This window comes from Lucilia cuprina, chromosome 4, assembly GCF_022045245.1.
Source record: "Lucilia cuprina isolate Lc7/37 chromosome 4, ASM2204524v1, whole genome shotgun sequence".
NCBI lineage: Eukaryota > Metazoa > Arthropoda > Insecta > Diptera > Calliphoridae > Lucilia > Lucilia cuprina.
Genome location: NC_060952.1, coordinates 16,471,264 through 16,498,102, shown reverse-complemented (window position 1 = coordinate 16,498,102; position 26,839 = coordinate 16,471,264). Strand labels below are relative to the sequence as shown.

Sequence of the window (26,839 nt, the reverse complement as noted above, 5' to 3'; positions counted from 1 at the left end):
TTACAAACTATACACAAAATATGAAAAATATGTCGGAAACTTTGAAAGACTGTTTACAGTGGAGTGTCATGTAGGTAGGAATCCATTGCTACATGGATAGCTCTAAATTGAGACACAAAGCGCACATGGGGTTCTATATCAAATACCCAATAGAAACATTCTACAACTTGCAACTCTAGTTTTTCAAAAAAAATGTGTAGATTGGAATAAATTTGGCGCCAATGGTCTTTACCCACAAATAAAAGGCAATTGGCGCGATATCAGATGATAGAGCTAAATATAAGAGCTGTAGGTTTCCATTATATTGATACCAGGCCACTGGGTAGTAGCTTATAAGGAAAAAGCGAATGTATTTTTTAAAGGAAAAGAGCTAGAGGTATTTAAGTGAAAGAACTCAGAACCATTCCACACAACGAATACAGTTTAAAATATACATGAGAGAATCCCAGAAGGCCTCTTGGAGTAATGCAAAGTGGATAGAACCACACAAATCCTTTCAAAATGAGTAAGTCTAAGGTTACCTATTCTGAGTGGAAATACATGATTTGGGGTAGAGCTATACTAAATTGGACTCACGGATTCAAAGCATATAGAGAGGACAGTGAAAGTCTGAAACACGTTTTTGCCAATGTCAAGCTTTCTTCCAAAATTAGGTACAAATATCTCGGGAATGATGTTATTACGGATATTTCATGCCTCACAAGAAACTGAATTCTAAACATAGGACAATGATACATTTTCCATAGAAAAGGCCGATATTGTATATTTCTTTATATTTGATATAGCATACATCCTCGTATCAACTAAACCAAACTTAGATTTAAGTTTCTGCCTATTCTGACAGAGCTGAAATCGACTTGCTTATTAAAAAGTGATTTTTTTTTGTCAAATTCTTTGTTTACTGCAAAAAACTCAACAGCACAACAAACAACATTAGTTATATAAATAACTATCATTTATTTTTTTTATATTCTGCTTAACAAATGCACTTTTGACTTTATTCAACTTTGCAACAAATTAAAGCTTGCTATAATCCAAGTTTATCCTGTCATGTTGTAAATAAATTTGCGTTTATCCAACCGCTAAAACAACAATTCAGTTTAATTTAAAGAAAAACGAATGTCAGCAAACAGTATAAAAAACAAAACTATAACAGATTCCAAAAGCCATATAAATCTTTGCAAAACTTACGGTTGGCCCAACAACGGTAAACAGAAACATGATAAGTACAGGACACTATAGAAGAAAAAGAATGTTGGGGGGAATGATGTTAAGAATAACAATGGTCACTTCAACAAACTTCTAAGGATAAACTTTCAAAGTATAGAAAAAAAATATATGAAAAAGTGTATGGAATATATAAATTTTACTTATAAAAAATTCTTGATGAATCATGGAAAAATTTAAACAAATTGGTTGGTATGCAGGTTTTTCTAGCAATTGCCCTTAAAAGAAAAAACTTTGTTAAGAAATTTATTTCGAAGTATTTGAAAACTATGACAGGCCAAAGGAATTTTTTGCCAAGGCAAAACTACAAAGCAGTATTGTTTGAGTCTCTGTAAAATTGACATACATATAAAAAGAAGACCTTTTTTACATACCACGTACCAATCAATGTCGATTTTTTCATGTTTTTTTGAGGTTAAATTGGAATTAAAAACAAGTTGTATTTTAGTTTTTTGTTTTTAATTTATGTACTACACAACAACAATCATAAGCATACTTTGTATCTCTATTTCTTTTCCTTTTGTTGTGTTTGTGTTAGTTTATTTTTACTTCATTTCCGGTTTATCGAACATTTGTATTCTTTTGGGGCAATATCCGTTTCAAAAATGTTTTTCCTTTAAAAAATATTTTTCGTTATTTTTTTTTTACACAATCTTTAATGCCGTTGTTCTTTTGTTTTTATGGTTTTAAGTTAAACATTCTAGTTCATATTACATTTGATTGGCTTTGATATGGCGGTGAACTTAAATTTAAAAAACAATAACAAACTTATTTTAAAAGGATACTATTTGTTTTATAAAGAATTTATATTTCTACTCTCTTATATATGTATGTATACGAATATATAGAAAATTTATTATAGTTGAATGTTTAGATGTTTTATTGTACATTTGTTTTGTCACTGGGCTTTATATTTTTTCAGTATTATTGTTGTTTTTATTTTTATTTATTAACATGTTCTAAATATGCCAAAAAGTAATGAATGGCCTTTGTTGTTTTAATTTATGAAAGAAAACAAAAACAAAAATAACATTATTCAAAGCAGACTTCTAAATATAAAAAGAACAAATATTTTTTTATTTTGTTTTAAAGGCATGAAATTTAACAGTTTAGAGTGTGTTTTTTACGGTTTGCAATTTTTAAGGTTTTAAGAAAAGATATATGTATATATTTTTTTTCATTATTATAAACTTTGGTAAATATTTTTTTATAGAGATTTTCTTAAGAAATGTTAAAAAAATTTACTGTTTATATGCAATAATTGAGACTTAGTTAAAAACTTGGTATGACTTACAATTGTAACTACTTATCTATTAACATATTTCTTAATGACTACTATTTATCGCCTTCATTACACAGAAAAGATCTAGTAAGGCCTTATTAATAATGTGTTTTATACATATTTGTAAAGATATAGGTTTTAAACTATTTTTATTAACTGATTTCCAAAATTACTATTCTCTTAGATACTTGCTTTCAATAACTTCGCCGTGTTAAAATCATAACTTAAAATGTTATTGTGTAAGTAAATTTCAACGCCTTGTTGTCATCATTTAGTTTAATTGAAAATATTCTATAAAATATTTTCCGAAAATTTTCGCAAATTTGTTTTTATAAAAAATTTTCACAATTTAATTTTTTATTGAAAATTTTCACAAATAATTTTTTTGTATTAATTTAATTCTTATAATTTTTATAATTTCCATAAATTTGTCTTTTAATTAAACTTGTGAAAACAGTTTGTTCTTTTTTGCAAAATGTTTTCATATTTTATTTTTAACAAACGTTTTACATAATTTTCAAAAAAATTTATATAAATAATCTTTTGTAGAAAATATTCACAAAATTTTCAAATTATTAAATTCTTTCAAAATTTTTTTTATAGCAAATTCTTTCAACTTTTAAACAAAATATTTTATAAAACATTCTTGTATAAAATATAGTTTTATAGTTTTAAAGCACATTTTTTTCAAACTTTTCTTTTATAGAACATTTTTACAATTCTTTGAATATGATTTTAAAAATTTTACTTTTATAAAACATTTTTTCACAAATTTATCTTAATTAAAACTTTTTCACAAATTTTTGTTTGATAAAGCCTGTATAAAAATTTTTAGTTTATAGAATATGCTTCAAAAATTAATCCTTTACAGAAAATTAAAAAACATTATTTTACCACATTCGCCTAAAAGTAGGGAATTAATTACAACTATCTTCTGAAAAATATGTGTTAAATAAAAAGAGAGTTTAGTTTTTGAGAAAAAAAAAACTCACTTTGAAAATACGTAAGTAAACTGCCTTCTTCTATTAGTTTTGAAAAAACAAAATTTGAAAAAAATATCAAAGCAACAAAAAGTAATTACTTACGTATTTAGTGATCTGTAAGTCATTAATACACTCCCTCTAAGGAAGTCTGGCAGTCATCAAAAAATAAGCTCAATAAGTACAAGTCATTACCATGTTTTGCTGGGTTGTATTCAATTCTTATAGGTATATATCGATTTTTTCAAATCTTCTTATAATGAGGAAATTTACAACACATGCTTTTCTTAATACTTTCATAAATATTATACATTAAATTAACTTTTGTTTTAAATAAAGAATTGTTTTTATTTTATACGAAGAACACATCATATATACGTATAAAATCTGTAGCATTGGCATTATTTAATGGGTTTTCAACCGTATGGGTTTTATAGCCATTTATTGTTCTTTAAGTGCAATAATGGGTCATTGAAATCATCATTGAATTCTTATGAATGAACGCACATAGTCATTCATACATACATACATACATACATACATACATACATACATACATACATACATACATACATACATACATACATACATACATACATACATAAATACACACATACATACATACATACATACATACATACATACATACATACATACATACATACATACATACATACATACATACACACATACATACATACATACATACATACATACATACATACATACATACATACATACATACATACATACATACATACATATGTGTAGCACATAGTGACACTGCCACAAGCAATAACATAATGATGATACCAACAATTAACAACATCATTATTGTGTTATGCTCTCTGTTTTTCTCTCCTCAGTTAACCCCTTATTTTTTGTAAAACAAGCATTTGGAAATTATTAATGTCATGAATTCAGTATATGTATGTATTAAATTTTATTAATGGGACATAAAAACTACCAACACGTTGTTAAAATCGAGTGTATATGTATTTACATATATGCAATCTATGTAGTAGATGTTTAGAATTAAAATTTATTCAGATATTAAAATGCTGATAAAGCAGTTGGTGTTATATTACATATTTCAGTGTTTTTAATTTTATAGCCTACTAACTGGCTTATGAACTATATTTGTATGTAGAATATATATAAAGTACTTTAGAAAAATTTTGCTAAAAATGCAAAATTGTTCTGAGAAAGATATACATAAATTGTATTTTTTACATGTATTAGGCTCTATAAATTTAATAAATTGCTGTTAAATTCTCGCAACTTACAACGCAACATGCTGAAAAATTATTTCATAATGTTAAGGTTTTTCATACATAAATCAAAACTAACACAATTATGTTGAAAATTATGTTCGAATGATTTATTAGAGGTATGACGACGAAATTTGTGTTAAAATTATGAACAAATTTATTTCAACAAATTAGGGACAAGTAAAGAGAATTATGAATTGACTTTTTTGACATAGAAGTAATTGGTGTGATTCTGTTTAAAAATTTTGTATGTTTTTAAAGATTTTAACGAATCTTATGGTAAAAAATCAATTCTATAAATCATTTATGTTGCTATTTAAAAAAAATTTAAAATCTCTTTTTTAAATTTAATTTGTTGTTAGTAAAAATTTAAAGAATTTATTTGAAAATTATTTAATAAATTCTTTTCACTCTTAGAAACCTCAATAAAATTTAAATTTTGTTATTCTAATCTTGCTCGCTTTCTGACAACCTTTAAGAACAACATCAACAAGTAAAATTTGCAAATTAACTTGTTGAAACATTTCTTTAATTTTACAAATTCAAAAATGTTTTATTCATCATTTATTCAGTTGTGTTAACAATTTCTTAGTATTGAATGCAGATACATAAATACATAATGAATATAATAGAATGGAAAATTAGAAAACTAAACTATGTACTTAGAGTATTTTAAAACAATTTACACAACAAGTAATTAATATGTATAAACATTTAGGAACAATAAATAATAAAAATAATTTTTTTGTTTAAAAGCAAAACATAAATAAAATCATTATGACGATACCTTTTCTATTAATATTAATTATGGTAGATTTGTTTCTTAATGTTAAGATTGTAAAATTTTCGTTATTAGATCTAACGTGGGATATGTAATAGCAAAATTTACAATTTGCACTGTTTTCCTTTTTAAAAACAAAAAAATGTTCACATAGTATGAAAAATTATTAGAAAATTTTAGTTTTATTTATACAATGTAAATTTCTATGTAATACATTCTTTTGTGTAAATAAAAACTTAAATATTTTTCTTTTCAAATAAATGACGTTTGCAGAAGCCGTTGCATTATGTCCAATAATTTTCTAAAAACTGACAGACAAGTAAAAATAAAATAGAATATGCCAAAAAATATTCGAATACACAAATGAAATATTTGTTTGGGTTCATAATTAAAAAAAACACTTTGAGAAATTGCTGACAAAATTTTTTGGTTTTTTGGAATGTAAAAAAATAAATTTTTCCTAAAAAAGTTAAATTTTCTTTTACAAAAGTGCGTATTTAAGTTTGTTTCTAATATATATTAAAAAGAAAAACTTTATAGCTTAATTTAGAACAAAATGTAAGTTTTTTTAAATTGTCTTCAGTTTCACTTTTAAAAAAATAATGAGAGTTATAATCAGTAAAGTTTTTCTAAACTTTTTACTTTTTACTTTTATCAAAGTTATTGATCATTCAAAGTTTTTTAATCTTAATACTAAAAAGTTTATCCAAGCTTTTTTACTAAAAAAGTTTATTTAAGCTTTTTTACTAAAAAAGTTTATTTAAGCTTTTTACTAAAGTCATTTTCTGTGGTTTTTACTAAAAAGTTATTATTTTTTTAAATGTTTTTTTTTTAATTTTTTCACAAAAAAGTTTCTCTAAGCTTCATAATAAATAATTATTTCTAAGTTTTTTTATACTAAAATGCTTTTTAAAGAGTTTAACTCAAAAAAGCTAATTTAAAAAATATCAAAGGTTTTTACTCTAATATTATTTTCAAATTTATTCCTAAAAAAAATACTAAGATTCTATCTGAAAGTTTTTAAAGCTTTTCAAGATATTACATTATTTTTCTAGGTTTTTTCAAAATTTTTTACTAAAAAAATAATTTAACATTTTATTATTTTCTGTGTTTACTAAAACGCTTTTTAAAGCTTTTTACTAAACAACATTTATTAAGCTTTTGTAAGCTTCTTATTTTTCTAAGTTTTCAGTAAAATGCTTTCCAAAGTTAAGGTTTTTGCTAAACAAATTGTCTAGTCTTTTTAATAATAAAAACTTTTTTTAGCTTTTTCACTAAAAAGCTTTTATAAGTTCTTAAATCAAAAAAGTTCTTTACACATCTGAAATATCGAGTGTATTAATATTTCTAAGTTTCCTCATAATTTTCTGAAAACTAATTATAAATTAAAATAAAAAATTTTTTTTCGAGTGTATTAATTTTTTTAAGTTTCCTCATAATTTTTCTGAAAACTATTTTTAAATTAAAATAAAAATTCAATACATTTTAATTGTATACATTTAAGAGGAACCAAAACGTAATTACAATTTTTCGGTAATTTTCTAATGTATTTTGTTTTTTTTTTTAGTTTTTTTCCTTAATTAATTTGCAATGCTTTTAAATTATTTATTATTTTTGTAATATTTATGTATGCATTCATTTTAAAATAAATAAATGTTTTTAACGCCAGACGATGAAATGCAATAATAAATTTAAAATATGAATGACATTTTCTCTTATTTACATGTGTTTAAAAAAAAAAAATTATTTATAATATTTTTTTATTTTTTTTTTTTTTTTGTTATTACACCAACTCTTATGACCGTTAATTGTTGCAGACATTGATTTACAATTTACATTAAAATAATGAGTTTTTTGCTTAATTTTATTTGGTTTCTTAACTATATTTAACATTTTGTGAAAACTATTCTTAGATTATAGTTTTGATTTCCATACAATACTTGTTTTACTTATATTAACTGTCATTTAGTGAGTTTGTTATTTTTTTTTTACTGTATAACTATTTTTTTTCTTCTAAACTTGCTCACTAGTACGAATACTGGCGATGAGTCTGCAGCAACTAAATCATAGACATAAACTATATTTTTTTTGCAAAAAAATATGTATGAGTATTTTTTTTTTATTTTCTAGTCGTATGGTTTTCATCATGCTTGTCTGTCAGACAGACACTCCGATAGACAACTTTTGTGGTTTGCTTAAATGTCAAGTGAAATTTTATACTTCCTTTTAGCTAAATTATATTTGTAGAAAAATATATCTATATATAAATGTGCATAAAAAATAAATGAATTTGTTTGAAGTCTAAATGACTGCACCGATTTTCATGAAATTTTTACAGTCTATAAGGTAATGTAGGTTACTTTTTATTTCGCAATTTTATTTACACATACAGAATAAGTATAACAAGTAGGCGTGGCTCCTCCCAAAGAAAAAAAAAACATTAAATAAATATATGTACAGTAGTTTTCCGATTTAACGAACCCATATGTTGTCAGGCCTGTTCGTAAAATTGAAAAGTTCGTTATATGCAGTACTAAGTAAAACGTGGGCTTTTGGTAGGAAAATAATTAAAAATAGGTACATACATAAAATATTTTTTTAATGTATTTTATAAAAATAAATTCTTTTTTTATAAAAATAGCACAAAACACAAAATTCTGAATCTTATATACCCACCTTAAAACCATATTTGTGTCGAATTTAATCGCTGTATTTTTAATTCTGTCATGAGCTTTAAAGTTATTTCTCTAAGTTCATCGCTATACTCGTATTTTTAAGCGAGTAATGAACGTTGAAGTAATTTTCTTAAGGGGGCCTGATATGGAGGGTAAGGTCAATTATGGACCGATTCCCATAAAATTTATTAGAGATATCGGTTAGTACTCGGCGTACTCGTATTGTTAAGCGAGTATTGAGCGTTAAAGTCATTATCTGAAGGACGGACGGACATAGCTACATCGAACTAAAATTTAATAAGAACCCAGAATGAGTTACAGTTTTGAAGAATTCGTTTATCTGGAAAACTATCAAAGATACAATCCTCAACTTTTTTATTAAAGAATTTTTAATTTATATTATTTTAAGAGAAGCGAAGCAGGCTGGGTTAGCTAATTTTTACAATTAAAAACGAAATTGTATTTAAATAAAATTGTAGTTATTGTTAGTTGAGGATTCAGTATTTTTTAACTCAAATGCAAAATAGTAATGAATTTAAGTAGAATATTTTCTTGTTTTAATATTGTTTAATTTAATTAAAAGATTTTCTACATAGACACGTTTAAAAAAATTCGATTTTTTTTCGTACGTTAACCGTCCATGAGATCTTATTGGGTTTTTATACACAATTAGTTTATGTAAGAGAAAATTTATGTTTAGTTCAAAATGCATCAGATCTTTTTGAATGTAAGTCAAAACAATTACATACACCGAATAAAATAAACCAACAGCCGGTAAAGGGTGAATTTTTCAGTAACGGGTTTTCACAAAATCCATAAAAATGTAGGAAACTATTTTTCCCTAAATTGATTGTTACTTTTCTTCATTTGAATAATTCAAAATATGATTTCATATATATTTTTATACCCTTTTCTACCTAATAATAGAGAAATCTTTAGAGTCCCTTACACTTTTGTCTAGACTTTCAATTAGTGTCACTTTTAGTTCATTATGTAATTTATCAAAAATATTAAGTTTTTTTAACACAACAAATTTTCAGTTTTTTTCCTCTTAATATTATATAGCTAAAAAACAAAATTAACTTTAATTTGGCACAATAACGTCGTCGTAATCATCTTAAACATCAACGAAAATAATAAAACCCTATGACAACTCTAACGATGACAACAAGCAATACATTATCATTTACTGTTCCCGGAATTTCAAACATCAACAAAAGTAAATAGGGATTCACAAATAAAAATATTGGAAAAATAGAAAAAAAAAACAAACTTTTTGAAAATCAACGCACGTTCATAACATTTAAATGGAAAATACAACTTTTAATATGTAAAAAGAAATATTAAAATGACACTCGAACTATTTGGAACACACAAGGGTGGGTGGGACTGAACAGCAGGCAGAAGAATGAAAAAGGTGTCAGTGATATTATCAACCAGTACTATTTTGTTGGTATAACATTTGTATACAAAGGAAAGAATAAAAAAACGAATTGAGAGCATGACACTGGCACTTTATTCGCTAATAGGGTGTTTAAGTGGGGGAGTAGTATCATCACTTAAAGTGGAATTAGTAAAAAGATTAGTATGATTATGTGGTATAGCAACATCATCTAAGTTGGTGTTGATGACGATGATGATGATGTTGTTATTAACGACGATGTTCTGGCTGATAATAATTGTTGTTTATGCTGGTTACGTTCCTACTGGCTGCTTTATATCATGTTGTGGTGTGGTAAGGGAAGCATTTATTGTGGCATGCGACATATTTATTAACAACAAATATTTAAATTATATTAAAAGAAAATTTTATCTACTACATGTTTATATGAATAACAAACATACAATAATAAATAGAACGAACAACAAAGAAATATTTTTTTGAATGAGATAAGTAAATAATTCAAATAAATCTATCAATTAAAATGTGTATTTTAATTTTATTTTCTAAAAAAACACTCTAAATATGAGTATAATACCAATATCTGAAGTATGATGAATATTATTGGGTAGGAAAAAATATAATATATATGTTTATAAACATTAACACATATGTGTTTGTTTGTTGGGCCGTTTGAAATCTATCGACCGCTAAATGGCTGGATCGATTTTTCTTCGTGTGTGTCAGGGAGGAACTAAGTAGCATTTCCCATCTCTAGACTCCTCAAATTTTATATGGACAACTATGAAATGTTTATGAACAAATGGGAATAAAACTATGCCGCCCATTTGTGGGCATGACACCTTCCATATAAAATGAATATGACACATTACACATAAAGAAAATTTTAAATTATATCTGAGAAAATTTAAATTTAGTACACAAAGGGGATATACTATCAATAGGGGAGTGTTGCCATGGGAAGCTATTAGAGCTATAAACATAAAACGTATATAGGAAAACTTTTAATATTACTTAAGAGAAGACTTAAGTAACTATAAGATAATCAAAATTTGTCACTGGTTACATGAAATTTTAATTTATTTATCACATGAAGTAAATAAATTCTAATTTATTGGTCATCATGCTGTATAAGTTCTTTCAAACGATTAGCATTGACTAATTTTGCTAATTACTTGTAAGCGATTGCGGTAGGTACATGTCTACAATGACCTTACCATACTTTTATAATGAAAATTATTTTTGTTGAATTCAGATTCGGTGTTGCTTGTATTATAAAATATCGTGTTTTATTTATTATTATTTTTTATGCTTGAAAAATTTGTATAGTATGAAACAATACTTCTATTGTGAATTAGATATTTTAAACATATACTTTTGTAATAAAAGTTTTTTCTGGTTACAAAAAGTAAATTTTAAACTTCTCAGCTCCACCCACAAATCCACCGAATTTAGTAATACCCATACCCAATTGTTCACAATGATTTATTTTACTTAACATATCAATTTAGAAAAAAAAAAATCCATTTGAAATGTCTATTATTTGTTTAAAAATACAGATGTACATATTTATAAACAAATACTATATATAAAAAGTGTGTATTAAATTAAAAAGAAAACTTTTTTTGAAAAAAAAAACTAAAAAAGATAAAATAAAACATTTTTATTATTGCTTGACTTAATTGAGCTTTTAATTAAAGCAATTTAACAAAATAAATCTCAGTTTTTCAATGGTTGTGTACATATGAATGAGAAGAAATAAATTACAAAATGATATGAAAAAAAAAATAAAAATTACAACCATAACAAAATAAAGTAATGTGAAAATTCAACAATATAATAACAATAAAATTTTGTTTTATACTTTTGTAAAAAAAATAGACAATTAATTTGAAAGATAAAAACAAACAATTTTTGACAAAAGTAGGAAATATAAAAATTATTCAAGTGTTATAAAAATATTATTTCATTAAGTTAGTATTTGTGTAAATAAAAATAGATTGTATTTAAAAAAGTCTTAATCAATTTGATTTCTTTAAGGCTGTACAGAAAAATATTAATTTCTACATTATGAAAAAATAATTAATAAAATCACGAACATTTTCCATATTCATGCAATTATTTTCTGAGAGCAATAAATCAATTGATGTTTTTTACAACAAACTACACAGGTGACAAACTGCATGCCTGCCACGAATACGTTATTACCAATTAATTTTCTCAGTTGTTGCTTCTGTGTTCTTCTCTCTCAAAAGACACATGCATAATGCAAACGTGCCTTAGATCGTCTAAATGCGATAACTGGGATTTCCTGCTTATTAATACAATTGATTTCAAAATTGGTGTCAGTCAGAATACTTAATGACAAAAAAGGGTGACATACTTATAAAGAATTTAAGTGACAGAAACAGAAAGATTTATGAAGTTTTAGTTGTAATTATAAAAATGGAAAAATAATTTTTACAATTAAACGCTTAATGAATTTTAAAAATAACTTTTATACTATAGTTTATAAGTAAAAAATAAAATTTGCATATAAATTACTAAGAATTTTGCATTAATATTTTAATTGGATTAATTAATAAAAAAAAGCGTTATCGTTTCATTCTCTGTATTTTGTTAATTATTATTTAAATATAAAATTTGCTATACATTTTTTAATTCTAATTTTCGATAACTTAAATGTAATATTTTTATTGAAAAAATCTTAAAAAAATATTTTATTAAAATTTCTATTCACTTTTGATTTTTGATCAACCTCTTTCTGTTAAAAAATCTGTAAAATTACATTTAAAGAAAATTGAATCAAAATCACTTTTTATAAAAAGAATACTTAGAATTATATAGACAATTATGTGTTAAACTATAGAAAATTCTTACTTTGTATATTATTTTCGACAAAATGTTCTCTTTTTAAAAAATTTCTCATAAAAATGTTACTTCGTAAAAAATTTTACCTAATTATCTTTTTATAAAAATATTTTCATAAATACTTTTTTAAAAATTCTGGATAAAAAAAATCGAAAAAATATTTCAGTAAAATTATAAAACTTAAATTTTTTAACAATAAAAAATAGCTATCTGATCTCCAATAGACAATTTATGCTAGGACCAATAGGTGAAAATTTTTACTAATTTGAATAAAACCCTGTATGACCAAATTATTGAACATTGACCCCCACTAAGTCTGACAACTATTGACCGATACAAATCAATAGTACAGTAGTTTTCCGATTTAACGAACCCATATATTGTCAGGCCTGTTCGTAAAATTGAAAAGTTCGTTATATGCAGTACTAAAAATAGGTACATAAAATATTTTTTAAATGTATTTTATAAAAATTAATTCTTTTTTTATAAAAATAGCACAAAACACAAAATTCCGAATTTTATATACCCACCTTCAAACGGTCATGAGCTTTAAAGTTATTTCTCGAAGTTCATCGCTATACTCGTATTTTTAAGCGAGTAATGGGGCCTGATATGGAGGGTTAGGTCAATTATGGACCGATTCCCATAAAATTTGTTAGAGATATCGGTTAGTACTCGGCGTACTCGTATTGTTAAGCGAGTATTGAGCGTTAAAGTCATTATCTGAAGGACGGATGGACATAGCTACATCGAACTAAAATTTAATAAGAACCCAGAATGTGTTACAGTTTTGGGTACAAAAGCACCGCTTGTTATTTTTGATAAATGTCATTTTATCTTCATTTAAATAATAATATTTTTATTAGTTCGTTAAACAGAGTATAAAAACAAGTTTTGTTCGTTATTTAAGATAGTCAATAGGTAAAATTAGCTTGTTCGTTAAATGCGATGTTCGTTGAATTGAATGGTCGTTAAATCGGAAAACTACTGTACTAACTGTGGTGCAAAAGTTTAATTTACTTAACCAAATATTTACCATGATAAACGATTTCCTATCGATCTTTTTTCTTCTAAAATTCGGTAAACTTCTTCCTCCAAATTCAGTCGACTTCGGTAAATTGACCAATAAACCCATAAAATATCTTTAAGACATGTATGTATTTATATTAGAGGTGTCCAAACAAAAATAATTTTCTGCTTAGATGATTCTCATTGTGTTCATTAGTGGTTAAAACTAACTGGTGTAAAATTTTCTGGGAAAAGGTATAAAATTGATGAAATAATAGGACATTGTTTTCTTTCTTCCAAAATGTTATCTTTAAAATTATATATTCTTTACATATCAAGATAATATTCTATTATTTACCCCTATTTTCACATTCCAATCAATTTCCGACACCGGTTCACCTTATCCGTTTGAACTAAAATTAAACTTAAACAAAAACGAAATTTTTTGAACACCTTTAATGTATGACCATCTTTTGAATACATGATATTCAAACTTTTTTTCAATAGGTTGTTTGTTTTTTTTAATTTTCCTTTATGTACTTAATTGAAACTTTTTGTTGCGACAATTCAGTTTTTTTCAATAAAACTGAATGATTTTTCTGAAAAGCGACTTCCGTTTAATTCTAACTGAATAAATGTTTATCTCTCCCTTTTACACCGCCACTATATACACCCACCAATAAAAGTAATTACTTTAAGTAATTTATTGACAAATACTTAAAATACAAACTCGATACATGTATGAATTACAATACATAATAAAACAATGATGATACATTTCTTTTCATTTCGTTACAGTTTTTTTGTCTCAAATTCTTTCCTGTTTTCATTTGAATAACTACCACCCAGTGTCAAAAATATAATACAAGAACATACGATTTCAAAATGTAAATCATCATTAATGGTATGGAAAATATGTTTCAATGTATATTTGTTAAAATAATCACCATTGTCTTCAGTCATTTCGATAGAAATTTATTGAAAAAAGCAGGAAGTTTTACTGAGATTTTGTATTTTTTAGTACCTTTTGTTTGGATTGTTGTTGCAAGTATATTATAATTTTTTTGTAGATTTTAATTTTTAAAATTGACTCATTAAAAATGTAAATTTCACAAATGTATATTAAAATTATTTACATTTAAATACAATTATTTCTACATTGTAAGCACACATTGCTTCATTCAATTTCGTTGTAACAATTGTCATTTTGTTATACAAGTATTTTTTCCAACAACATTTAATTTTTACAGAATAAAAAAATCATGTATTAAATTTTTTTGTTTTTTTTTTTTTCATTTCCTTCCGCTGTTATTTTCACGTTTGTTGCCATTTAACTGTATAATTGAATTCACTTTGTTCTTTTTTTCGCTTTATCTTCGTCTCATTTTTTTAAATGTAAATATGAATATGTAGGAAGTCTTTGGAAATGTCTCTTTAAATTTATTTTGTTTGGTTTGACTTGGGTTTTTTTCAAAGTGTCATTAAATGTTACTCCTACAGGGAAACGAATGCGGTATTTATGTCGTTAATCATGAGAGTTGCTTGGAATTTTCTTATTTTTTTTCTTATTGTAGGAGTGTTAAATTCACATTAAAAATTTTAGATTTATTTTTTATAATACCAGCATTTTTTGTGATTGTGCTTTTATAATTAAATAATACCAGATTTAGTGGATTTTGTTTATAATTGAATAGAAAGAAAAAGTTATTGACAATGTTACAAAAACTTTTTTTTCGAAACTGTCAATCATTTTGCTTCTTTTTACTTTAGGGATATAAAGAGCGTTTTTTTACAAATTTAAAGCGAATGCCAGTAGTTGATTGTGAAAAAGTTAAATAATTTTTGGAATAAAACAAAAATAATCCGTAATTTAAATGTTAAATTACTGTCAGTATCAACGAACGTAATGGACGTCTTTATGTCTCTGTGGGTAATTAATTTGGCATTGAAATGTTTACAAAAAAAAAAAAAAAATACTCAAATTTAACGTACTTTAGTACTAGTTGTTTGTAAACATTTTGATTATATTCTTTTTTTGTGTGTGCTGCTGTTTGAGATTTTGTAAATAAAATTTCTGTTTGAGTTTAAACGTTTTATGTTTTTGCTTAAAACTCTTAGAAATCATCAAAAGATTTTTGATTAAAAAGGAAATTAACACAAATAAAAGTGGTGAAATTAGCCAAAACAAATAAAAAAGAAAACAAAAACAACAGTATTTTGTATATAAGTATTATTCTATATTATTAATATTATTTATATTATACATATACATATATGTATATTATTATAACGGCCCTTATTAACCAAAAATTGAAAATCGGTTTTATTATGGATTCCAATATATTGCATAAAAACAAATGGACTCATCCGACCAAAATCTGCGATTTTAATGACAAAAACAAAAGGCCCCATCTACAAAAACATTTAATTTGTATATCCGCCTTAGTCAACTATCATATCAATTGATAGGTTCACTATTAAACAATACTAGTGTACATAAAAGGAGCTCCTGCTCTCTAATCAAAATTAAATTTAAAATTCAGATTATAAAAATATATGTGCATATGTAAAATGAGTACAGACAAAAATTTTAATATTTTTTTTAAATTATACGTAGCATCACTGGATTACTGTGTTGAATACTTTTTATGTTTTGTTTCTTGCTTTGTTTGTTTTTTTAGTTCAAGCATACGTACTTTTGACTTTTGCTTCTATGTGTTAGTTACAACTTTAAATGCTTATAGCTCCCAAGATTCTGAACCGATCTTATTAACATATATATTGTGCACAACTGCGAAGAATTGCCTTTCAAATTATATACATTTGGCTAAAATCGGATGTATACTGTAAGACTAAAAGGGGTCACAAAAAAAAGCTTTGCATATTAATTATATAGAGATAGAGATGTCATTTACTTCAAATAAATCGCGTTGATAGAAACAAAAGTTTCAATTTAAATATTTTTTTGCTTGTCCTGTAAATTTTAAAAAACGTTTGATAGGGCCGTTTGCCAATTATATAGATATTAATATTATTATATAGAATTACAGTTTCAATTTTACAAACATGATTTTCTTTTATAGAAAAGTATTTTTTAATTTCCTTTAGGAACTTTAAATTTGAGACGTCCACCAGCATTGATACAATATTCTTTTTTTTGCAAATGTATAATGCTTTTATTGCTTCCAAAGCATTAGCCACATCACTACTTCTGCATTAGTTTCTATACTTCTTAGATGATTTTTTGCTGGGTTACTTTGTACTTTAAAAACTGATATTAAATATCTAATATCTATTGCACCTAAGCAATCAATTTTGTAATTGCTCACATTGGGTTTAATTTAAAAAATATATATTGTTTGTTTGTTTATTTATTTGTAATATTACTAATGATTTAATACAAACGGAAACTATAATGAAAATAAACCTGATAATAACTATAAATTGTTTTCCATTTTATTTTAGAAATCAAAGGGTTATGCAGTTGAAATAATTTTTATGTTAATGGTTTTAAACAATCAATTAATAACAAGTAAAGTATTCTAAATAAATATAGTTCGAAATTTTGCTATAGTGGCGACACAAGGCATGTACATGAATCATAATTCTATATGTATTCTTGCTCTCTTATTCATAAACAAATTTTTATTTTATAAACGATTTATAAATCACATTTGATATGAAAATTTTGTTTTATAAACCTTTTATAAAATAAAATGTTGTTTATGAATAAGGGGGTGGTGTTTTCATACTCTATAACCTGAACAATTAAAAAAGAAATATCGTCACAGTCTTATATTTCTCTCTTATTAAAGATCTTTGAACGCACTAAAGTTTAAAATGTTTGGCCTTATCAGTTGAGACGTACTTGACTTAAATTAAAAATACCGACGTCATCTGTTTGGCAAACATCTAACTAACTAGCAAACATCTAATTAACTAGTACATTAATGTAATTATGAGCCCAAAACTACTATTCGATAGGGATCAATTTTAAGGATCTAAGGTGAAGTAATCAACCATAACTATTTAACTATTTTCAATAGTCTCTGGTACAAAAAAAGATCGTGTACAAAATTTCATTGATTAATCTTTGCAAATGCGAACTGTGCTTTGATTACAAGAATTACGTAGACTAACGGACATAAATAAATTTAATGGTTTTAAAAACATTCTGGTTTTAAAAAATATTCTGGCCACTAATGTGGTGTAGGGTATAAAAATGTGTGTACACCAAAATTTAACTCAAAAACTTCTTTATTTTGGCTTTTTTTCACATTTGTATAAATGTCTGCCATATATTTTCTTTCTTTCTTACAATTGCTATTTTCTGCCATTATTCAGCGTTAAATACCATTAATAATGACTCGTTTTATTTATGCCAAAAATACTAAATATGTTCTTTTCTATTTTTAAAGACATAAATTTATTCGTATATTTATACATGTATATTTTACTTAATTTTAGCACTAAATCTTCTTTTAATTTATCCCAACATCTAGCTCACTATTTTTTCTTTTCGTTTCTTTACACAGGTAAGTTTCGTTAAGCAGCGAACCAACTCACTGTTGAATGGAATACAAAATAAAATATATGTATATATATCTTAATTAAAGGTATAAGACATGAATGAAGGAATGAATGAATATCTTAACACCAATAAATGTGAATGAATGTATGAGTAAAGAAAGTTATATACATATGGATGTGAAAATCTTTAAGGATTGTATAGAAATTCTTTGTATATTTCATATTATTTATTCACACCGAAAAAATAGTTTTTGATTTATTTTTCAACAAAAACTCTTTTGTATATTAAAGACATCACTAATCATGCATTCACGTGTGTAATATTATGAAATGAAAAAGAAAATGTCTACAACAAGTACATTGTACAAGTAACTCAAAAGGTAGCTTTCCAACTATTCATGCATACTTATAGATATTCATACCTACATACACAACTCTCTAGAGTAACATCTGTTTTATGACTGTAAAATTGAAATTCTTATTCACACATTCATATTTAATCTAGTATTAAAATTCTTGAAGAAAATTTTCAGTAAATTAATTTAAATTGATTGAATTGCCAACACAGAATACTTGACATACCATGACCATTTAAAATTCTTCTTCTTTATTTCAACCTTTTGCTGTTATTGTCATTTTTGCAGTCATCACTTCGTTAAGGAAAAATATGTATTTAAAATTTGATTAATTTTATTTTGATGAAATAAACTATAATTAATCAAGATTCTCTTTTGTTTGTCTGTAGAAAAAAAGATATGATTCATTAACACTTGGAAATTTTTGAGGTTTTTACGATACAACAAAAATATTTATTAAAATTGAGAATTTTCAAAATAAATAATTATATTTTGATAAATGATCAATAAATGATAGATAATAAAAGAAATGTAGATTTGTTTTAAAAATTTTAATTATTTTTATGGGATTATTTTTGTAGATTGTAATGAGATTTCAAATTTTTATTCATATTTTTGAATACGTTTGCTTCACAACATCTTCCGAAAAACTATACACTTGTACCCAGCAAAAAATTTCGTTACCAGGTATGTGGTTAAAATGATAAAATTTAAAATTGCCATTGTATAAGCATTTTAAGTCATTATTTTAACATGCTGATGCTATTGAAGGCAATTAGTTCATTAGGCCAATGAAAGTTATGTGAAACAAATTATACAGCTTCTATTCTTCTTCACACAGCAGTAGAAAGTATTTATATAATTCATAACATATAAGACATTATTTAATTACTTATATGTAATCAGAGCGATATGGAGTAGTTAATAGGTAGGTGGTAACAATTCTCGGTCATTCCAAGTTTTTTTCTGGGTATGTTCTTTATAAAAGTTTTCATTGTCAAGTATACAATGATCATTATTTGTTTGATAATTTGTCTCTTGATTTTAATTTTTTTATTTTTTTTATTATAACAAAACATAAACTTAACAATAAAGCTATTTTTTTTTTGTTCGATATCTTGCAAAAACTAAATAAATATTAACAAATAAATTTAGCATAAAGATAAACAACGTGAGTGCGATTAATAAAATATATATTTATGTAATTATTTTTTATTGTTGACAACGTAAGTGTAATGTAAAACACTTTTAATTATTTGCTACTTATGCTTGCTGAGATATGTATGTATGCCATGATTGTTAATGTTGTCATGTGTTGATGTTTTATTTTTTATATTTAATTTATTTTTCTGTATTTTTATTATAATTTGCGCTTTTTATCTGTCTGCTACTGTTGGTTTGTGGTTTTGAAATTTGTCAGGAAAAAATGCAACCACAAATGGTGAAAAAATAATTTCAATGGTAAGGTATGTTGTAATTATTCCCTATTTGCTAATTTAATTTTGAAATAGTGATGTTGTACTGCTATAGTATGAATGAATAATTTGCTAAACTACTTCAGAAAAAAATTGCAGATTTTTTTTGTCTGAAAAACGTATGTCCCTTTTGATTTGGCATTGGATTTTTTTAAATAAAAAAATACTGTTTCTAAATTAGATTTTAGAATATTCTTAAAGTTAAAACAGAAATTAAAAATGTAAACAATTTTTTCTGCATTAATGACAAATATTAAAAAATTTCTTAAAAACACAGTAGTTTAAATATACATATGATTCAACTAAATTTAGCATCATCGTTGTATGTTGTAATATTTTATTATATATTTTTTCGAAATAGAGGAGTTATGTTATGTTGGTAAGGGATGTAACTACATCAAATCAAATAAAATACACCTTGGTCACTATCGGTTCTTTTGTGCGCTCCCTTTCATGGAAAATGTTTGTAGGTAAAAACAAACACCTTAAATATTATTCACTGAATATATTTCCAGTTTTCTTACCGGAATTCTTAATAATTTTCCAATCAGTGTTCGTGTGCTATGCTATATATTTCGATCTTTCGGTACTGAGTACACCCCAGTGGCGTAGTTTGACAAAGGCATTCTATCTAGAAACAGTGTTTCAACGTTTACGACATATTTTGTGTCTGGAATGCTATTGGAGACGTCCGATGATTGTCTGTAGTCGTCGATGAGTGTTCTATAACCGCTTTTGGCTCTAAGCTCCAACTAATATTATATATACAGATGTTTCAATGTGTGAAATATCTAGCACCGTTATCAAAACTTACGTACTCATGGCACCGACCAAGTAAGTCAACTACATTCCATAAAACTATAAAGGATTGTGCGTATACTTTAGACGCAACTGAAAAAATACGCATTAAGCATACGCGTAGATGACAGACCAAATTATTGATCAGAGCGTATGTGTAACATATTGAATTTCATAATTACGTATAGGTTCCGTGTTGCTTTGAGAAAAACTAACTGAAACTGTTAGTTCGGAATATGATGATGAATAGAGAAACATTTCAAATAAAAGTAAGCAGTATAGTATTTTTTAAAGTCACATTTTCACTAAAAAGCTACTTTTTTCACCGTTTTTTAATTAAACATTATCCACAAAAAATTTTTATTAAATTTTTTCTGAAAAGGAAAATTTTACTTAAAAGTACCTGCCCCCTTTTTCACAAACAAAATTATATAAACTGATAAAAAAAATAGTTTTTATTAAAAATTTGCATTTTCACTAAAAAGTTAACTTTTTTACTGAAAATAACTCACTAATATATAAGGTTATTTCTAATAGATTACTGTTTTATCGAAAGTAACTGTTTCACTAAAAAGGAAATTTTTCAATTAAAAGTGACTTTTTCACTAAAAAGTATTTTTCTTTCACTAAAAATAGACTTTTTTACAAATAAACTCCATAACAAATTTTTCTTCAAATGTAGCTCATTTTAAAATTTAACAACATTTTTAATTTCTTCTTCCACTTTATATTAAGTCATTTTTCTTTCAGTCATATTCATTCATACTTAAATATAACTGCTACAGTTGCATTTTTGCTACATTTCTTATTAATTAATTTTCATTGTTGTCTTCACATTATATTATAAATATTTTTTCTCTCTCTGCTGACTTTTTAAGTTCATTTTCATTCACTTAGTTCCGTCACTCGATTACTTTAAGTCTATGCTTGTTTAGAGTACAATTTCGTTCAATGTTGTTGCTATTGTTATATTAGTTGTAGATATATACACATGCTTTTATTCATATATTTGTAGTTTTTATTACAAAACAGGGTTAATGATGCAATGTGGAAAAATATGTTTTTTTTTACTATGAAAACCACAAACACTACTTGTGCATTGGCATATCAGTTTGGTGAGTATTTAATTTTATTGTTGTGACTTAAAACATTTAATGAGAATTGTTAAATAGAAATTACAAGTAAATATTAAGGAAAAGTTCTTTAATAACTTAATTACTTTTATAGTTCAATTAAATTAATGTAAAAAGAGTCTAGTTAAAGACGATTATTAAATAATATATATTTTTAAATCTATTACGTTTTTTTTTTTTTTTGACTCTTCTCAAAGTCTTATGAATAGTTGATATATTTGTAATTTTATTATTTATTATACTTACATATCTTGAATCTGGGATCAATTCTATAAAGAAAATAAAAAGGAATAAAATTATTATACAATTTGCAGCAACTCAAAAGTATTAATTAATAAATTAGATTCCTTAAGAATCCTTTATTCTATTTTATAAGCTAAATCTAATTATTTTTTTTTTAAATCCATAATTAGTTTTTTTTTAATTTAGCGATTAAACTGACACTTTTATTTACTGTTTGCAATAAACAACCAATAAAAGTAGTAAAATTTTTATATAGCAAATAGATAATCTATTCAAAAATCGCTTACAAGAATTTCTCCCCAGTGTCTGATGTATACACTCTTGGCCTATATACTTAGTTTTGTGTTTATTTGTTGACTAATATAAAAAGGTAATAAACTTATTAATAAACATTTATAGAGCACTTAAAAACCAGCATTTAATAAAAATTTTATTACACTTTTGGGGGTTTGAAAAAAAAACAGAAATGTAAACATGTGTACAAACACTCATTACCAGAGAAACCACAGAAATAAAATTTAAAACATGAGGCAATAGGAAAAAAATCATGTAAAATTAAAAATTTTACTGAATATAAAAATTCAAAATTAAAAATTTTGCAACTGTTTAAATACTATAAATTCACATACAATTACAAATAAATATTTTGGTTATATTCTTGTGTAGCAACTGTTTGTATTTCCATTAAAATGGAATGTTTTTAAATTTTAGTGGTTCAATTATTGACACACATTTAGTTTTAGAAAAACGAATGAATGTAAATTATTTAAATTAATTTTCATTCAAATTTCAAAATAATTTATTTCGTCTGCTTTTGATAATATGAAACCACAAAATTATTAAAATTGTGCTTCGTTATTTCACATAAACAAATGGCTGTTGTTGATGTTGCTGCTGTTGGTATTCATGTTGACGGGTTTCTTGCTTTTTGTTCTTAATTCTTTTGTTTTTGTTGTTTATTTGCCGACACTTGAGACACATTTTTCTACAAATTTGTTTAGCAATTAAATAAATTGTCTTTTAATAAATTCAAAGTGACAGACATAACTTGTTAGAAAAAATTGTTTGTATCGCAAAGTAGCTTCTATAAAGTTCTTAAAAAGATTTTTGACATCAATACTAGTCTTTCTAGCAAGATCTTTCTTAGAAACAAGTCTTTGTTTTAGTTTTAGTACAAAAACAGAAGCTTAAAAGAAAAATTATATTTTTTATTTATAATAATCTTTTCACAAGAAAGTCAAGCTTTTCCAAGAAGAAGTTTTTTAGATATAAAACCTTGCTTTTAACTTGAAACTAAACATTTCTAAACAACTTTTTGCTAAATAAAGTTAATTTCAAAAATCTTTCTAATTTTGTCCTTCACTTTTAACAGGAGACTTTGTCTATGTCTCATTTCTATGGCTTTGTTCATTCAACCTTTATAGTGTTATCATGAATCCAGCCATGTCTTTAAATGGTACCTTAAAATTGGTTTTCTTATTTCATTTTCGTCATTAAGTGTACTGGTTCGATTTAAGTATTAAAACTGTTATGGTTTCTTTACACTCGTTTATCATTCATGTCTGAATTGTGGATTATCAATGAATTTTATTCATTTGTTTATTATTTAAGCAGATAGATAGAGAAGATAGACAATAGTAGTTTTCTTAACCACAATATGATTGTATATTTGTTGTTCAAATTAAACTGGTGGTTTTTTCTAGCATTGAACAAAAAACTTATGAATATTATTACAATATAAATCTCAAACCATTTGTAATATTTTGAGCAATTATAGAGAAAATATGATTAAAAGTTGTTATGAAAATTGATTTAATTATGGTTTTAAGGATTTAATTGTATTTGTATTTGTTTGGTTAGTTGGTTGTTTGTTTGTAACTCATTTTAATTGAGGATTATGATTTTGTATATTAAGTCTACAGTCAGTTGCATGTTTAATTAAATATAAATTAAATTGTTGGTTTTTTCACTAATTTGGCTTTAAGTTTGATTTAAAACCTTGGTTATAAAATAATTTCGTGTGATTTGGAATACTGATTTTATGAAAAAGTTTATTTGGATATATGTATTTAAGAAGAAAAATTCTTAAGCATGCATACCTTGTTTCTCTTGTTAGATTTCTTCGCAATTTTGTTTCCTTAACATTATTTTCCTTTTAATTTTCTAAACATATGAAACATAATTTCTTTATTTCGCCTTGAAATAAGGCAATTTTTTCCAACTGATTTATGATCATTTTTCATTTGAAAATCTCATTGATGTATGCGTGATTTATGTTAATAAAAAGCAATCACCATATAGCCTTGATTTAATTATTTATTTTTGTTTATAGACTTTTGGCAAAATATAAAATAGATGATATTATACACGAATGTATAAATACTAGGGTTATTTATAAATATTTCTTTTACATAATATTCTTTATTTATATTTTTCAATAAAATTATTGGATATTTTTGAACCATCTTAATACACACCTTTTTATAATAAACATTTAAGTTGCCTGCCTGCTGTCATTACAAGTGACTAAATTCAATATTTATTAATAGACACAGAATGTCTTCACACGATATTTTTATTAGCATTTGTAATTAACAAAATTTCTTTATTTTGATTAATGACTTTATTTTCTACAATTTGTTGCATTTATTTACAGTATTTATTAAGATTTAAGCCATTTCCAGTTTTATTTTCTATATATTTGCAAAATATTTTTTTATAAATAGAAAAGAATATACATATATTTTTAACAATAGTATTATAAAGCTATGATTAAAGAAAATCCTTAAACCATGATTTTCATTGAAAAAAAATTACGTGCTTTAATATATAAAAGAAATTGAGTTCATTCACAAAAAAGATGAAAATCTTTACAGTTAGTATATTAAGGATAAATACTACAGTGGAGACTAAGTAAAAATAATTAGTGAAAATATTTGAAATGGAAGCACCAAACATATTAACAGAAACTCTGAAACTACATTCAAACTTTGTAACGTTTATTTTTTTCCACAGTGTAATGTTCTATAATTTATATTTTTTAGATTATTTATTATATATTTCGTATATATAAACACCTATACATGTATTTATTCATATGTAGATGGATATCCAGGAAAAGCATGCTAATAAACCTATTTTCATTACTTCTTCATTGGCATTTTAACTTCTTATTTTAAAAAGGTTGGCATTAAATAAAGCTAAAAAGAGTTAAAGAAGCTTACAAAGAAGTTGTTGAGTAAGTAAAGCACGGTTCTTAATTCTCAATCAAATCAAAAATATTTAATCAAAATGACAAAGCCGAAAATAAAGTATTCTATATACTTCTATATTTGAAGACAATTTCACGTTCGTTAAAAATATAAAGGATTTATTTTAATTTTTCTTTTGAAAAGTTAGTTCCAATTTGTTCAAGAAAGCCACACTCTACTGTTCAATTTTGTCACATAAAAGCATTAAATTTGTATGTGAGCGTTATTGTAATACTATAATGTTTGCATGTATGTATATAAAGACATGCGAGGGTCAAGTGAAAAGCTTTAAATCTTAAAAGAAACAAAATATTGTTTGAATACAAAAGTTTAATACTTTTTTGAAAAAATAAAAGAAATATAACTAAATAAAATTTTTAAAATAATACAAAAAAAAAATAAAACTTATCTCACCACCCTCTTTCGTTTTCCTTCTAGTTTATTTGCAGGCTCTTCAGCAATTTAGTTTAGTTTCAAATTTTAACAAATTGTCGTACATACAATTTATTTTACTGCTACCTTCACTGCTTTCCACTTCACCATCAATACCACCCCCAGCAACATCTATCTATTCATCATCATCATCAACATCATTTTAAGCGAATTTTATGCCAATTTATTTTCTATTCGCTGGCATGCTTCTCAATTTAAACATACATACAGATTACAAACAAACAAGTTTAATTTTTTTTTTTTTTGTATTTTTTATAAGAAAAAATATTTTCTTTAAACAATCTTTTGTGGAAGTTCAACTGCTCGTCTACAGCAAAACAAATTGTTCAAAGTAGAGCCGGGACTGAACAGAGCAAGTCATACGCGACCTTTTGATTATATTAAAAGCACATCATTTGATTGGAATTTGTGTGAATATTTTTTTTCGCGTATCTCTTTTTTTAGAATTCCTTTCACGCAAACGAAAATTTGATAATAGTCAGCGAATGTTAGCAAAAATGAAATGAAAATGCCACCATAGAATAAATGATTCGGGTTTGACGGTGGTTTTAAGATGTTTCTTCAAGTTAGATGTTGAAAAGAAAAATTGTACACAAAATAATTTAATCAGTTTTACTTGGTTGAAAATACAAATATCTTTAAAAGGTTAAATTCCCTAGATGCACTACACCATTTCCAATTGCATTTTAAACTTTCGAATTATATTTAAGAAATTTGCAACTATACTTCATAATTACTTCTTTGTATTTTTGAAATTTCCATTTGTTTTTCAGAAAATTTAAAATTCCTGGAGTACGATAAGGAAATTTCTATATCAAAAATGGTAATAGTGTAGTCAGTGGGAATTTTTTCAAATATGATGAAAGTGTTATTTCAGGAAGTTAAAAAGTTTATTTTTGGTTTGTATTAAATTAGAATTGAATTTAACTTAATACTTCTCAAGAAACACATAAATATGTTATATAAAAACTCTTTTAGCTTTTGTCAATTTTATCAAAAGATTTAATAGTAATGAAATATTTCAATGGAAGCGTTGTATTAAAAGTCCAAATTTTTAATTGTTCATAAAAATGGTTTTGATATTTCATATCCGCCTTACACAT

General features: G+C 24.9%; 1 long non-coding RNA gene across 3 annotated transcripts in view; it reads right to left on the bottom strand.

Annotated features, from left to right (window-relative positions):
• LOC111676080 overlaps positions 1–26,839 on the bottom strand; it is a 100,829-nt gene that overhangs the window by 42,140 nt on the left and 31,850 nt on the right. For all 3 annotated transcript variants that reach the window (XR_006940754.1, XR_006940753.1, XR_006940752.1), the window contains exon 3: positions 22,036–22,058. This is a non-coding gene — a long non-coding RNA (uncharacterized LOC111676080). The remainder of the gene's footprint in view (positions 1–22,035; positions 22,059–26,839) is intronic.